The sequence below is a fragment of the Diceros bicornis genome, chromosome 34 (assembly GCF_020826845.1).
Source record: "Diceros bicornis minor isolate mBicDic1 chromosome 34, mDicBic1.mat.cur, whole genome shotgun sequence".
NCBI lineage: Eukaryota > Metazoa > Chordata > Mammalia > Perissodactyla > Rhinocerotidae > Diceros > Diceros bicornis.
Window position 1 is genome coordinate 16,677,987 of NC_080773.1, and position 15,070 is coordinate 16,693,056.

Consider the following 15,070-nt stretch of genomic DNA (forward strand, 5'->3'; position numbering starts at 1 on the left):
GGCAAGTTTTTTCACCACTGTAAGCCTCAGTTTTTTCATTTCTAAAATGGAAATAATGTCTATCTGACAGCTTTATTACATGAATCAAATGAGATATATGTAAATTATAGAGCATAGAGCCTGGCACAGTACCTCATAATAATTGCTAACATGAGCAATTATCAGTCTTGAGTTGACAGGTGAGGGCAACAGAAACAAAAAAGAAGAAACAGATGCAAAAGGAAATATATATTGTGGGGATGGGAGGTATAACACAGAAAATCACTGGGAACATGGTTACTGATTAAATATACGAGAGAACAAAAAGGAGTTGAGTGCACAGTTTCCTGTCTGGTTTGTTAGTTTTCATCCTGAATCACAGCCAAGATGGGATTAGACATACAAGACATTTACTGGGGAAAATGCCTGGGAGGGAAATGGGGCAGGGATGGGAGGAGCCCGGCAGATTCCTCCGACCATGATGCATGATCCTTGTGAAGGAGAAAGAGAAGGAAGGGAGCTTTAGCTTGCAGTGCAGTTCTAAGATAGTGTCTATAAGGCTGACAGGGAGTCCTTGAGCTAACGGCACCCATCAGAGGAAAATCATTTCTCACAGAATTGAGATTGCTTTCATATCCCTGCTGGGAGCCTGTGGGAAGTGTGGTCTCTGTGCAGTGAATGGTGATGGTGAATGGACATGAGGAATTCAGAGTGCACTAGCCCAGGCCTTCTGTCAATTAACTCCCCACCACAAGAGACCTGAGAGGCACATCTTCATGGCTGCCACACCTGGTACACAGAAAAAGATGGCAACCATGAAAACGTGGGAAGTTATAACGTACAAAAAGAGCCATCAGCCTTTCTCACATTACCAGAGCCTTCAAAAACACCTGAGTGCAGCCAGGTCAGGGTGAGACTGAGGAAGTCCAACCACCAACTGAGAACTGTAGTGGGAGAAAAAATTTACAAGGATATAGTCAGCTAATCACCTCACAGCAACCTGCCCACAGAAAACTTATTCCTTGAAAGAACCAGTAGAGACTACGCCATGTTGAGAGCTGTTTCCCAGGGCACCCCCGCTGTAAAATAATATCACCTTCACTCATTCTTCTCTTTTCTTTCCATGACAGGTGATCCAACACCACCAAATTCTGCTGGCCTCTCAGCTAGGGCTATTGACGGCATTGTGGTTGGAGTCCTGGCTGGGGCAGCTCTGATAGCTCCGGTGTCCTTTCTGTACATCTGAAAGACTGGAGGGTATGATCGCCTTTCTTAGTGTTTCTCTTCTCCAAGGTGAACTGCCATGCTTGGGGGAGGGAAGGAGCCTTCAACTCTGTGGGTGGGCCTGGATCTGCTCCTCCTCCTTCCTAAACCCCTGCTTCTCAGCACTAATTCCCTCAGGTCTCTTCTTCCCTGATCTTTATGCTTCCTATACCCCACTATCTGTTGGACATTGTTATTCCCATCCCCATCTGGTTTAGAGGGGACAGATCTAATTATGTTACTCTACCCTCCAGTCAGGGAAGCGAAGGTCCCAGAAGGAAACAAAGTGAGGAAATGAAAGGAGGGCCAGGAGAAAGCGAGTCGTGTGCTCTGTCGACCATAGCAGGAGTGAGGGATAAAACAGAAAGAGAACTTAAGAAAAAGCAGAAACACCAAAGGCCTCTTGAGCAATAAATAAAGTGAGAAAAAAAAAACAGGCATCTACCTACAAAAGGGGAAAGGTGTCAGGGTAGAAGTAGGCTCAGGAGCAGTTGATAAAGAATGGACCTAGTGCACATCCAGCAAACAGGAAGGGAGTAAACACTAGAAGGAATCGTGGGTAGACTGAGGATGGAGGCCCTCAGAGGAAAGGCAGTACCCACCATGGTATAAATGAACACTGAGGAGCCCTGAGGAATTATCTGCTGACAGTGTCCTTCCTCGTTCAAGGAGCAAAGATCCTATGCTCGGGAATAGCAGTCACACTGTCTGATATTTATTTAGGGCAAGTGACCAGCGTGTTCTCACAGAGCACAAACCTTCAGCCTCCAACCACCAGTAAGTAAAGTCCCTCACCCAGTGACAGCTGGTGTGTTCCACCACGTGCCCCCCCCCCCACAGCAGGACATCCTGGATTCCCAACCACTCCCTACCTTTTGAATTTTTGGAGGGGATCTCCACTCCCCAACCTTAAGTTGACATAGGTCCTCGCACCCTTCTTAGCCACAAAAGATTCCCCTGGGATATAGCCCCAGGAATGATGCTCACTCTGCCTGGGCCAGACAGGCCTGAGTAAGATGGACATGTTTGCAGGAGCCATTTCCTCAGCCTCCTCCTTCCCCCAACCCTCTGCTTCTTTACGAATGTGGGCATTCTCTTTGGGTGAGACTTTCCCTGTTTTGTGGTGCTCTGGGTGCTGTGGGCCTCAATACTCCGCCTGGCCACTGAAACCTGTTGCTGAGAAACACATCAGGGATAAAAATCAAGGCCTTTTGACCAGGAAAGTCTTCAGAAGTGGACGAGGCCTCCTGTGGCTCTACTCCTGCCCCTCCTCTGGTACTAATGCCCCGGGTCTGGACCACACGCTCTGAGGATAGCCAATTCCTTAAGTGATCATGGACCATCTCCCCACTCCACCCTCCCACTACTGGCCACCTCCTTCAACTAGAAATCACAACAGCTTAGGAGCACCATCGTTCTAAGGCCATAAGTCAGCTGTGTATTTCCATGGGTTGGTAACTCTTCTTTTGCTTCCCCAGGTCAGGGCCACTCTGACAACTCCCCTAACAAGGTAAGCACAGCCAGTTTCACTGGTTCACTTTCTCATGGAAAGATCTCTGTGTAGAAGGGGTTATTCTTGAAGACATCACTGTGAGACGAGGTTTGGGTCTAAGTTCCTCAGTGCAGCAGCAAAGAAGTGTTTGTAAATGACCCCCATGAGTCTACCTCATTGCAAGCATGTGGACTTTGGAATTATCCCCTTCCTGTGTTTGAATCATGGCTGAGACTCTTAGTAGCTCTGTGACCTTGGACAACTAGCTTACCCTTTCTGATCCTCAGCTTTATCATCTGTAAAATGGGCATGCTGCCTACTTCAAAGTGAAGTTGAAGGAATCACGTGAGATACAAATGTAAAGCACCCAGCACAGTGCCCAACACATAGAAGGCCTCGATCATTCCCCTTCCTCTACCTTCAGTCTGACTCTGCCCTTACTGTCAAAGGATAATTTCCATTCTAATGGATCTAAGGTCTTAGTTCCTTTACTTTGTAATAATTTCACCAAATTTTTCTCCTCTTAACCTTTCAATAGCATACAGATATATACTGAAAAGTACTTAAATCATAAGTATATTTTAACAATGTATGAATTTTCCCAAGTTAAACATACCCATGTAAGCAGCACCAACATCAAGAAACAAAACATGTCATCCTCCCCCCAAAAAACCCTCCAGTTACATGCCTCCAAAGAGTACCCACTATCCTGACTACCAATGCACTAGATTAGTTTTGCCTCTTTATGCTCCTACATAAATGAAAGACACAGTATATCCTTATATGTGTCTGGCTTCTTTCCTTCAAACTTGTTTTGTGAGATTCATTCATATTGTTGTATGCATTTGTAGTTGGTTTATTCTTGTTGCTGTATCATTGTATTCCATTGTATGAATACCATAGTCTCTCTCTTCCAGTGATCATTCACAGGGTGTTAGCCAGCAGAGATAATGGGTGATAAAAGCCCTTCTCCAAAGCTAAAAGTTTCAAAGTGGTGATAGCACGTGGTACTGAATCACACTAGACCAGGTGAGGGCCTGACCTGTGACACTGATTTAACTGACCGCTGCTCCTGCCTTTCAGGTCGATGAAGTTGCATATTCTTCCCTGAACTTCAATGCCCAGGAATCAAAGAAACTAACTTCAGCCTCCCCATCCTCATCAGCCACAGAAGTAGTTTATTGAGATGTAAAAAAGGAGTAACACAACCTGCCAGGCTCGCTGCACTGCTGACTTATTCCAAGCTTCTCATTCCCATCACTAGAAGGATCCCTTTTGCCTCAGGGAGAAGAGGAAGAAGCCTCTTTTCCTCCCCTTAATTCCCAAATGAGGCATCTCCAGGCTGCCCAGTCACAGCCCCTCCCTTCAGTGTCAATACATGAAAAGGTACATCTGGGAGTCTGTAGGAAACCCAACCTTCCCTTCTTTGAAATTTGGCAAAGCAGACCCTCAGAGAGTTGCCAGAACCTCCCGCACCTCCCCTTCTCCTGACTGAGACTTGTTTTAAACTTACCTATTCAGAGCACAGTCACCTTCCCACCCCAGTCCTGTCCTATCCCAGTCTAGCTTGAATTTCCATAAGCTTGAGAGGTATGTCCTTATCCACTGAAATGCATGTGCCAGAAAAGAACAAAGAAAAAGTAAAAGTAAAAGCTTCTCCTGTCAATCCAAAGCCCAGGGTGAACCCACCAGACACAGGAAAACAAATATAGAACCAATTCTGAACTGGGAAATTCTACAGCTTTATGCATTGTTAGGGTGTCTACCTGTAGGACCAGGGCCTAAGAACCTTGCTGCTTAGTGGGAATACCACCTAAGCCCTTTGGCAAGCCTGTCTTCAGAGAACCCACTAGAAGCAACTAGGAAAACTATTTGCCAAGGTCCATAGGCGACTCCTAATGGAAAATGCAAAAAAAAATGCACGCACATTTTAATCACTTTATGGGCTTTATTCAAGTAAATGCCCACAGAAGGAGGGGTTACAGCTTTAGGGAACAGTCAGCTGTTAACAGAGACAATCTGCTGGGAATTTAGGAAACGAATCAGAGAGCTACCCTTCAGAGATACTTTAAATAATTGTTAAAGAATGCACAATTTGGGAAATTGGGTTTTCTCTGAGACATTCTGCCATTTTAATTTTTGTAACTGCTTATTTATGTCAAAGGGGTTATTTTTACTTATCTTAGCTGTGTAAGCCAATCTGACTGCCTTAGGTGAAAGAAGCCACCAAAATCCCTCAAGTCCCCTTGGCCAGGAGCTCCTCAAGGCTTCTATGTCAGGGGCTCCAAATAGAAAACAAGAAGCCGTTTTCCTCCTTCCTGGCTGGAAACGGATCTAACTCAGTTTCCAAGCGTCTCGGGCCAATCACCAGCCACCGTTCTATCCCATGTGTCTGCCTGTGCATGTTCTGTCTGTCTGCTCCACTCACTGTCTCAGGAAACCTGGGCCCCTGCTAAGATGCATTTGGTCCTTGAGAAGTGGGAGCGCCCTGAAGGGAAGATTATCACTCATGCCCTTGGCATTGTTTACAACCCAGAAAGCTGCACTGGTGCTGATGCTCCTTAGGACACAAGGGGAATATTATAACTGGGCCCTAGGATTCTTGAACAGGCTCTGAAATTTGTTTTCTCTCATGGGGTCTGTGAGTCTTAGGATAAAAGGAAGGGCAGGAGAAGGAGAGACAAATGTACTTCCCACCCAGCCTTCTATGCAGATGGAATCTCTTTGGGGCTTTTGAGAGAAAGGTTTTATTCAATCCTGATTACTTGATCTCATGCTGTGTCTGAGAAGCCCCCTCAAAGAGGGTTACCTAGGAGTTCTCTGTACTCAGGTATCTCTTTCAGGGTTTTCTAACCCTGACACAGACTGTATATACCTCCCCCTCATCCACGCTATTCTGTGTTATTTAATTTTGCTTGGCTAAGGCTGCTTAGGAATTATTTGTAAAATATGCTCTATACTTACAATAAAAATTATATATCAGACATCAACATGCTGCCTCACAGTTGAAACTACTTTACACAATGTCTTCTTTACAGGCAGAAGAAAGAGAAATCACTGAACTGGCTAACAGAGTAAGCCTATTTCTAAGTCTACAGGTATTTCATCTAGTGATTAGAGAATTAGCTAAATTCATTTGCACACCTGTTAACAAAGTGGGTCTGTCTAGAGTCAACAGGCCAAAGCTCCAAACTGCCTGAAAGAAAACGCCTATTTTCCTCCCAGAAAGAAGATGATTTCATGAGGAAGATTTCAGCCAGCCTCTTTCTGAGGGACAAGTAACTCTTCCCGCACAGGTGTCTTCAGTGAATCAAATGCAGCAATACAGCTTTCACGCACACGAGTCTCCACGGGTTCAGTCACATAGAAATCTCTCCAGCACCTTCTATCTTCCTTGTCCCCAGCTCCTTCAGAGGGTCAGATCTCTTCTGGCCTGAAAAACCATCATTAATTAATTCCACTAAGTATTAACCTATTATCTCATCTCCTTCACTTCCAAACTATTGAAACATGTGTAGTGTCTTTCCCCTTCCTCATCACCTCATTTCTCCAGGGCCTCTGCTGTAGTGCCTCCAGACGCAAGACTGCTGGAAGCAGCATAAAATCAGTATCCATCTCTTGGCCAAATTCAAAGATATTTTCACCGTCCTCACATTGTTCACTTTTACAACATCTAAGACCACAGACAACTTTTTCCTTCTTGGACACTCTCCTCCTCCCATCCACAGCCAATGCACTGCACCCCCACACCAGATTTAGTACTCAGACCCTGCTTGTCTCCCTCCACCACCCTCTTTCCACAGCTCAGTGTCCTCTCTGCAGATGCCTCCTACATCTCTATCTCTACACCTGCTCCTTCCCAGAACTCATGATACATCCAAAGACCTTCAGCGCTTGCTCTTTTGTTTCCCACACTCAATATGTCATCAAAACCTGTTGATTCTTTTTTAATATCTCTCATTTGTGTTGTTCTCTCCACTCCCCGTAAACCTTAATAACCCAGACCCTCAACAACTTGGCAGCTGGAAAGAAGTACAGCTTGACTTCTTGTCTCTGGTCTCTCTACTGAAATTTTCCTTGCATACTACTGCCTCATTACCTTCCTAAAAACTGGTTCACTCTCCTACTCAAGAATCTATATTGGTCTACCCTGGCCTACCAGATAAGTTCAAATTTCTTTCTCTTTAGGAACATTTCTTACTTTCTTTACTACTATTCTCTAGTGTAATTTTTCCATTCTAATTAGATCTGTTTCTTTACCCATCCCTGCCCCCCCACTCCATATAAACATATAATTCTTAGTCCCAACGACATGCCTGAAAACAAACACCAAACTGGGCAATGTTCTCCCTGTTCCCTCACAGGGGAGTTACCTACGCCACTCATCACGAGCAACAACTCCAACCCCAGGGAGGACAAAGACCCTGTAGCATTAACGTGTGAACCTGAGACTCAGGACACAACCTACCCACGATTGAGAATCTTTTCCTGATGATTAGTTCCTGTATTCATGAAATCCTATTGAGCACCTACTGTGCTATAAGGCTCAGTGGTAGACTCCGTGAAAGATACAGAAATGAGACAGGCAAAGTCCCTATGCCAGGGAACATAAAGCCTAAGACAGGAGATGAGACATGGAAAGTTACTATAATACAAAGATAGAAATGGATAAATGCCACAAGAGAAGACAGAGAAATCCAATGAGAAATATGGCTACAATTAGAATGAAGGGAAAGTTTTAAAAACAACTGATACTCAGGCCCCACCCACAGATCCTGATTTAATTCGTGTGGGGTGGAACCCAGGCAATGGCAGTCTTTTAAAGCATCCCAGATAAATTTAACGTGTAGCCAGGATGGAGAACCCCTGCTATAATAGGTACAACTTGAGCCTAAAGGCAGTGGTTTTTAGCTAGAAGTATGATTCAGAATTACCTAGAGAACTTTTTCAACATAGATGATAAGTCTATAAACCATCCCTGAAGAAGCTGGTACAGTATGTCTGGAGTGAGACTTGGGCTTGTGTAGTTTTAAAAATTCCCAGGTGATTCTCACACATATTTTATGTTAGAAAACACTGACCTAAAATAGGTAGTATTGAAAAACTGGGGAGTTGGAGAACATTCTATGAGATGCACATGAGAAGAATAATCTATTCTGCAAGGCACAGAGAAGTACTCAAAAAGAAATTATTGGAAAAGAGCTAAACTTTAAAATACCAAGTGTTGTGAGGATGGGAAACAACTGGTATTCTTACATATTGCTGGTGGACATATAATGGCACAACTTGCCATTTGTCAAAGAGCTTGGCATTTTCATATAAAGTTAAATATACTTATACAGTGCGGCAATCCCACTCCTAGGTATTTACCCAAGAGAAATGAAAACAGATATCCACACAAAGAGTTACATACGAATGTTCACAGTAACATTATTCACAGTAGCCAAAAAGGGGAAACAACCCAAATATCCCTCAATGTGTGAAGGGATAAACAGATTGTGGAATATCCATACAATGGAATGCTAATTCGCAATAAAAAGGGCACAAACATAGGCTAAAACAACATAAGATTAATCTCCAAAACACTACGCTGTGCACAGAAGGCAGACACAAAGAGCATGTATGATATGATGCCATTTAAAGGAAGTTCAAGAATAGGCAATAGTAATTAATGGTGTTAGAACTCACCATAGGGGTGGAATTAACAACAAAGGTGCACAAGGGAGCATTTTGGGTTCGTGGAAATGTTCTACATCTCAATACAGGTGGGGATTACATGGGTGTATACATGTACCAAAAACCAAATTGTACACTTAAGATCTGTATGCATTTCAGTGTATTTTAATTTTATCTCAATTTTTAAAAATAAAATAAACAAACAGCTAATTCAATCTATCAGGTACAAAATATCCATTTATTAGCTCAGAGAATGCAGTTTCTTGACATTATAAGACTGAGGTCTACATTTGTCCTCTTAGGGACCACTCTCAGCTACTAGATGCTATTCTCAGGTCCTGGTCACAAGGCCCCTTCCATCTCAGCAATGGAGAACATCCCTTAAATCAAATCCCTTTCACACTTCTAATATCTCCGATTTCCGTTCTGAAATCAGCTGGAAAAAATGCCTGCTTTTAAATGACCTGTGTGATTAGATTAATCCCACTTAAATAATTTCTCTTTTTGTTAAACTCAAAGTCAACTGCTTAGTAACCCTAGTTACATCTGCAAAATCCCTTTTGCCACATAATGTAACATAATCACAGGCATGATATCTCACCATATTCACAGTCCAGAATTAGGGGTAAATTTGGGGGTACCATTTTAGAACTCTGCCTACCACAGCACCATATGAGAGCTGTTCACGCTCTCAGGGAGCTCCTCCAGGGCCCTGTTCTGAAGAAACAGCAAAAAAGCCAAACAGGCTCAGTCCAAACTCAAAGAGAGATAACAAGAGACTAAGGGCAAAAATCAGAAACAAGAAAGCAAAGGCCCATGTCCTTCTCGCCTGTGAATGTCTGAGTCACAGCTACACTCATTGCCCTCAAACCTTTAGTAATGTTCTCAGGCACTGACGGTAGGACGGTAGCTGCATCTCAGTTAATCCCTAACTCAAGTTGTCAGAAACCCAAAGCCATCCCAAGAAACCGAGCACAAATGACAGGCTACATAATCCAACCAGGACAGTTTATAGATTCCTGAAGATTCATTCATTCAACACACATTTACTAGGCATTTACTATATGTCAAGCATTAAGCCAGGTACTGAAGAGAATATGAAGATTAAAAAATAAAGCCCTTATTTGGGTCTTTATTCAAACAACAAAGTGCAAAGAAAAGTGGGGGTGGGGGGGACAAAGGAAGATAGAATAAAGAAAAATGGGAAGGGAAGGGGAAACATTATGAGATAATTACAGAAATTTGAACATCAAATATTTTATGATATTGAGGAAGTATTCATTTTTAGTGTGATAATGGTATTGTGGTTATATTTTTTAAAGATCCCTGATATTTTAGTAATACAACTGAAATATTTCCAGATGAAATGATTTGATATCTGGGATTTGCTTCAAAATACTCCAGGTTTGGAGAGGGGAGTATAGATAAAACAAGATTGGCCATGAAATAATTGCTGAAGCTGCAGGATGAGTACATGTGGATTCATTATATCATTAGCTTAACTTTGGCACGTATTTGAAATTTTTCAGGAAAAGAAAAGTCCTTGCTCTACAGAAGCTTCTAACACGAGGAGTCAGATATTCCAACAAATAGAATCCTAGGGAGTTAAACAAAATAAACACAAAGCGCTGCTCAAGCTCCTAGCACAGTGACTGCCCCGGGGTAGACAGAAGGAGTCAGAGAAGGTGTCACAAGAGCCTCCCCCTTGACCAGCGTCTTGAAGGAAGAGTGCCCCAGGCACAAGGGCAGCCCAGAGGTACAAAGGCACACAGATGGGCAGTGGCAGAGCTTCCGCACACTCTCTGGATGACTTGCAAGAGGCCATGTTACCTAAGAGCACCTGTTCCAGAGCCAGACCACGGGCGCTGGAGTTCCTGCTCCTGAATCCCCACTGTGCGACCTCAGGCGAGCTATTTGCAATGTTTCTGGGCCTCAGATTCTTTACCTATAAAATGTGGATTATAACAATACAAGCTTCACAGGGTGTTGTCAGGAGTCAATGATTTAATCCTGGTGTAAAACATCTAGAAGACAGTGGGTGAGCAATAAATGTTAGCTGTTAGTAGTGGCAGCAGTATCCCAGCCCACAATACCACACATTTTGAAAATCACATCTAATTCCTATTTGTCGCTTATCCTCTCTTTGTTAGACTGTACACCTGTAAAGTAGGGACTGTGTCTTACTTATCTCTATATCCCCAGAACCCAGCCTAAGGCCACGCCCACAAGAGGCACTGATGAGGCAGCTCTTCCTTCAGGGAAGTGGGGATGGACCACCAGAAGCCTCTGCCTAGCCCCTCACGATTCCCCTATGGATTATACTCTCAATTCCTACAATTCTTTGGCTTCCTTTAGCTTCCTTCCCTGTTCCCACCTCCTCTCTTACTCTGCTCCAGAGATGTGCATTCACCAATGGTGCTCTCCAGCCCCTTCCCTGGCAGGTGTTCCAATGCCTCCTTTCTCTCTCTCCCCACAGCTGTATTATCTAAACAGCCTCTGTATCACTTATTCTGAGATTAACAAAGGGTGAAGGGAGGCTGAATTTCTAGACTATTGGCCTCACACCTATTTGTGAGAGCTAGAATCCTCTGGAAAACAGAAAAGAAGATAAGATGGTAGCTGGAACATAAGGCCTTCAAACACAGCCCCATCTTTGAGGAAATCCTATAGACACATTTGTACTGTCAGCTAACATTTCACTGGGGTTTTGGGGGTTCAGAAACTGCTGGAGAGGAGAGGGAGGCATGACGGGCAGGGAGCCCAGCTTCATGTTAGTTTATTTTTTGGTGAGGAATTTGGCCCTCAGCTAATATCCACTGCCTCTTTTTGCTGAGGAAGATTAGCCCTGAGCTAATATCTGTGCCCATCTTCCTCAATTTTGTATGTGGGATGCCGCCACAGCATGGCTTGATGAGCAGTGCATAGGTCCATGCCCGGGATCCAAACCTGTGAACCCCAGGCCACCAAAGTAGAGCACGTGAACCTAACCACTATGCAACCGGGCTGGCCCCGATGTTAATTTTTGCTTTACAAACTTCAGGGTTTCTTTTTCCCACCACTGGTAAACATCCTCATTTTCCCCTTAGAGCAGAGACTCAGAGAAGAAGAGAATAAGATCCAGAGCCTGAGAACTGACAAGATATGAGACTACAGATGGCTAGACTCTAAAGATGAAGTAGGAAGGTAAGATACAGGTCTCTCCTGAATCACAACCCTCTGTACAAAGTGCCCTCTGCCCTGAGCAGTGATGTGGTGCTGGAACATGATCCTGCTCTCCCCAAGAGTGGGAACTGCTGGTAGAACATTCACTACCCAGGAAGAGAAGGAAATGGAGCCCTCTGAAGTACCTCTGCCTACCCATTCTCCCTTAGTTTCCTCTGACAGGAGGACAGTTCAAGTCTATGTCCCCAGCCCTACAATTTGATGGTTCTTTTCTGTAAAAAAAAAAAAAAAAGTGGAGGAGGAGATCACAAACCTGAAATGGTCCACGGGCGAGAACACACTAAAAAGAGCAGCTTAAGCACGCTTTGTTTAAAGTCCAAGTCCTTGAGCGTGCCGATCTCCTTCACTGCTGGGCTCTCCATGACCACCAGCCTTGCCCCATACTTGGAGCCCCATCTGAACCCAGAACTCTTCTTGACTGGGGACTTAGTGCAAGAAACAAAGAGGGGAACTGGGAACAGGAAGATCAATAAATACAAGCACAGTGGCAGGTTCCCTGAAATACTAAGTGTGATGATAACAAAGTGAAACTGGTCTTCTTGTAGAGCTCAGACTGGTTTTGAGAGCAACCCTAAATGGTAAATGACCAAAATATTTTGAGTAATGACAGAACTTTTAGAATAAATGTAAAGCCATCCAGGACAACTACTTTTTAGGTGCCCATATTTATTACCTGGATATGATATACTTGTAAAAGGAATCCTGTAACTCATGTGAGTCTCATAACTTTATTGTCCTAACTTACATGGGACCGAGGAACAGTTTGATACAACAGGAGTTTGAGCAGAAAGGGAAGAGCAGGAAAAAAACAGGAGTGTATATGGTGGCAGAGATGTGTGGAGAAGAGAAAAAAGAGCCAAAGAGAAGAGTAATAAAAGGAACAATAGTGGTTACCAGAGGGGAAGGGGGAGAGGGAGGAGGGCGAAAGGGATAATTCGTCACATGTGTGGGGTAATGGGTTGTAATTAGTATTTGGCTGGTGAACATGATGTAATCTATGCAGAAATAGATGTATAATGATGTACACCTGAAATTTATACAATGTTATAAACCAATGTTACTGCAACAAACAAAAGATTAAAAATAAAAATAAATTTTAAAAAAAAAGGAACAATAAACCCCTATCATAAACACAGAGATGGAAGCACTGAGTTAATTGTGACTCAAATCAGCGAATAGGCCAACTCCCACAATTAAAGCTTTCCTGAGTAACTCCGTGGTCAGCCAGCTCTGTACGGTCCAGGAGTGGGGTGTAGCAGGGATGGAAATGGGCAGAAACAGACACTAAATTCTCCCACTTCCATTTAAACCCAAGGAGGGCTTTATTATCCTACACAGGAGAATTAGATTTTACACATTTGTTGGCTACTTTACATTAGACAGAGAAATTTGATTAATGTCAATTCTTCAAAGAACCAGCTGTACAACTTGCCTACCATTAATTAGCAAATTAAAGACCAAGAGCTATTGGTGCTTATCTGTTTGTGAGCTTATTCTCTAAAGCAACCTCTGTACTTAAGAATCCTAAGGCCTCCATACGACCCAGCAATTCCACTCCCAGGTATACCCAAGAGAAATGAAAACATATATCCACACAAGAACTTGTACTGATACATGATACAACATAGACGAATCTTAAAAACGTTATACTAAGTGAAAGAAGCTAGTCACAAAGACCACATATTTTATGATTCCATTTATATAAAATATCCAGAATAGGCAATTTCGCAGACACAAAAAAGTAGACTAGTGGCTTCCAGGGGATGGAGGGAGGAGATGCAGGGAAGGGACTGGAACGAAGAGCAATTGCTAATGGGTATGGGGTTTCTTGTTGGGGTGACGACGTAAATGTTCTAAAATTAATTGTGGTGATGGTTGCACAATTCTGTGAATAGACTAAAAACCATTGATTTTTACACTTTAAATGGATGAATTGTATGGTATATGAATTATAGCTCAATAAAGCTCTTTTTAAAAAAAGAATCTTAAAGCCTGGATAATGACTATGTCCGCTGGCTGGAGTTCAGATTTAGCTGTCCTATCCCATAAGCCCATTAAGACCCATAGCTGGCTTGTAAAATCGCAATAATCTGAACGTTTGTTTAATTTTTTTTAAAAACCAACATCAAGGCTTTGACCTAATTTCTGCTCTCTCCCTACCAGCTCTGCACCACTCATTCAACTGGTTTAACGAGAAACGTGTCCAAAGGAACAATGACAAATCATTCATTAATATTAGAAATATTTACTGAGCATCTATTATGTGACAGGTACTTTTCTCGGCCCCAGGAACTCAACAATGAGACACGGAGGCCCTGCCTACAAGATGCTTACAGTACATTCACCAGGTGGTCTCAGGAGAGCACGGGAAATGCTACAAAAGGGATGAGCACTGGGAACTGCAGGATCATAATCTGGAGTTGTGTGTTAGCGGTGGATTACAGAAGAAGTAACTTTTGGACCAAGGCCTGAAGGATAACTAAAATTGATAGGAAAATAAAGAGGCATGCCAGGAGTGTTCCAGGCAAACAGAGGAAGTACAAAGTCCCCGATGCTATAGAGAGCAGGGGCATTTAAGGAATTAAAGTAGTTTGGTGACTAGAGCATAAAGTACAAGAACTGGGGTGGGATGAGGGGCAGGTCTGGCACAGGTGAAGCTGGACAAGACAGAGGTCTTTTAAATTTGTAACACGACAAAAAACTTGGGAGCCACGCTGAAGAGACCAAAGTGCATCCTGAGGCCAATAGAGAATGATTAGACTTTTATAATGGAAAAAGATAAACCAGAATTTTGCTTTCTAAGACCACTCTAGCTGCACTGTGGACTGTGAATTAGAGGGGGCATAGAACTACACTGGAGGTAAGGAGGGGAGTCAGAGAGGAGACGATTGCAGTGATCTAGAGAAGGAAATGATGGTGGCCTGAACGAGTAGTGTGAGTAAGGTTGGAAATAGGAGTGGACAGGTTAGAGAGATATTTAGGAGGCAGCATTTTCAAGACTCAGTGACTGACTACACGAAGGGAGGACTCAAGGATGTGGCCAGGATTCTGGCAGAGATCATTGTGGGTATCAGCCACAAAAAAAATTTTTTTTAAAGGATCTGGTTTGGAGGTAAGACAAGTTCAGTTTTGGACATGTTGCATATTCAAAAGAAGATATCCAATAGACAGAGATATACAACTCAAGAGAGAGTGATTATAACTGAAGCCACAAAGGGCCCGGTGAGTATATACGGAATGGGAAGAGGGCATAGGACAGAATTCTAAACACCACTGACATTTATGGGATGTGCAGATCAGAGGAGGCGGCCAAACTGAAAAGGAATGGCCAGACTGGTGGGAAGACACAGAGTGAGGGCCATAGCAGCAGCTCCAGAGTGAACAGTGGTCAACAGTCGCAAGTGCCTGTGACATCAGGTGAAACAAGGGTTAGAAGGG

At 43.3% G+C, this 15,070-nt stretch overlaps 1 long non-coding RNA gene across 1 annotated transcript; it reads left to right on the plus strand.

Moving 5' to 3' along the window:
- Positions 1 to 1,135: 1,135 nt before the first annotated feature.
- On the plus strand, positions 1,136 to 3,914 carry LOC131396914 (uncharacterized). Its single transcript, XR_009216701.1, has 3 exons — positions 1,136 to 1,236; positions 2,721 to 2,752; positions 3,818 to 3,914. It is a non-coding gene; the product is annotated as an uncharacterized LOC131396914 (long non-coding RNA).
- The last annotated feature ends 11,156 nt before the right edge of the window (positions 3,915 to 15,070 follow it).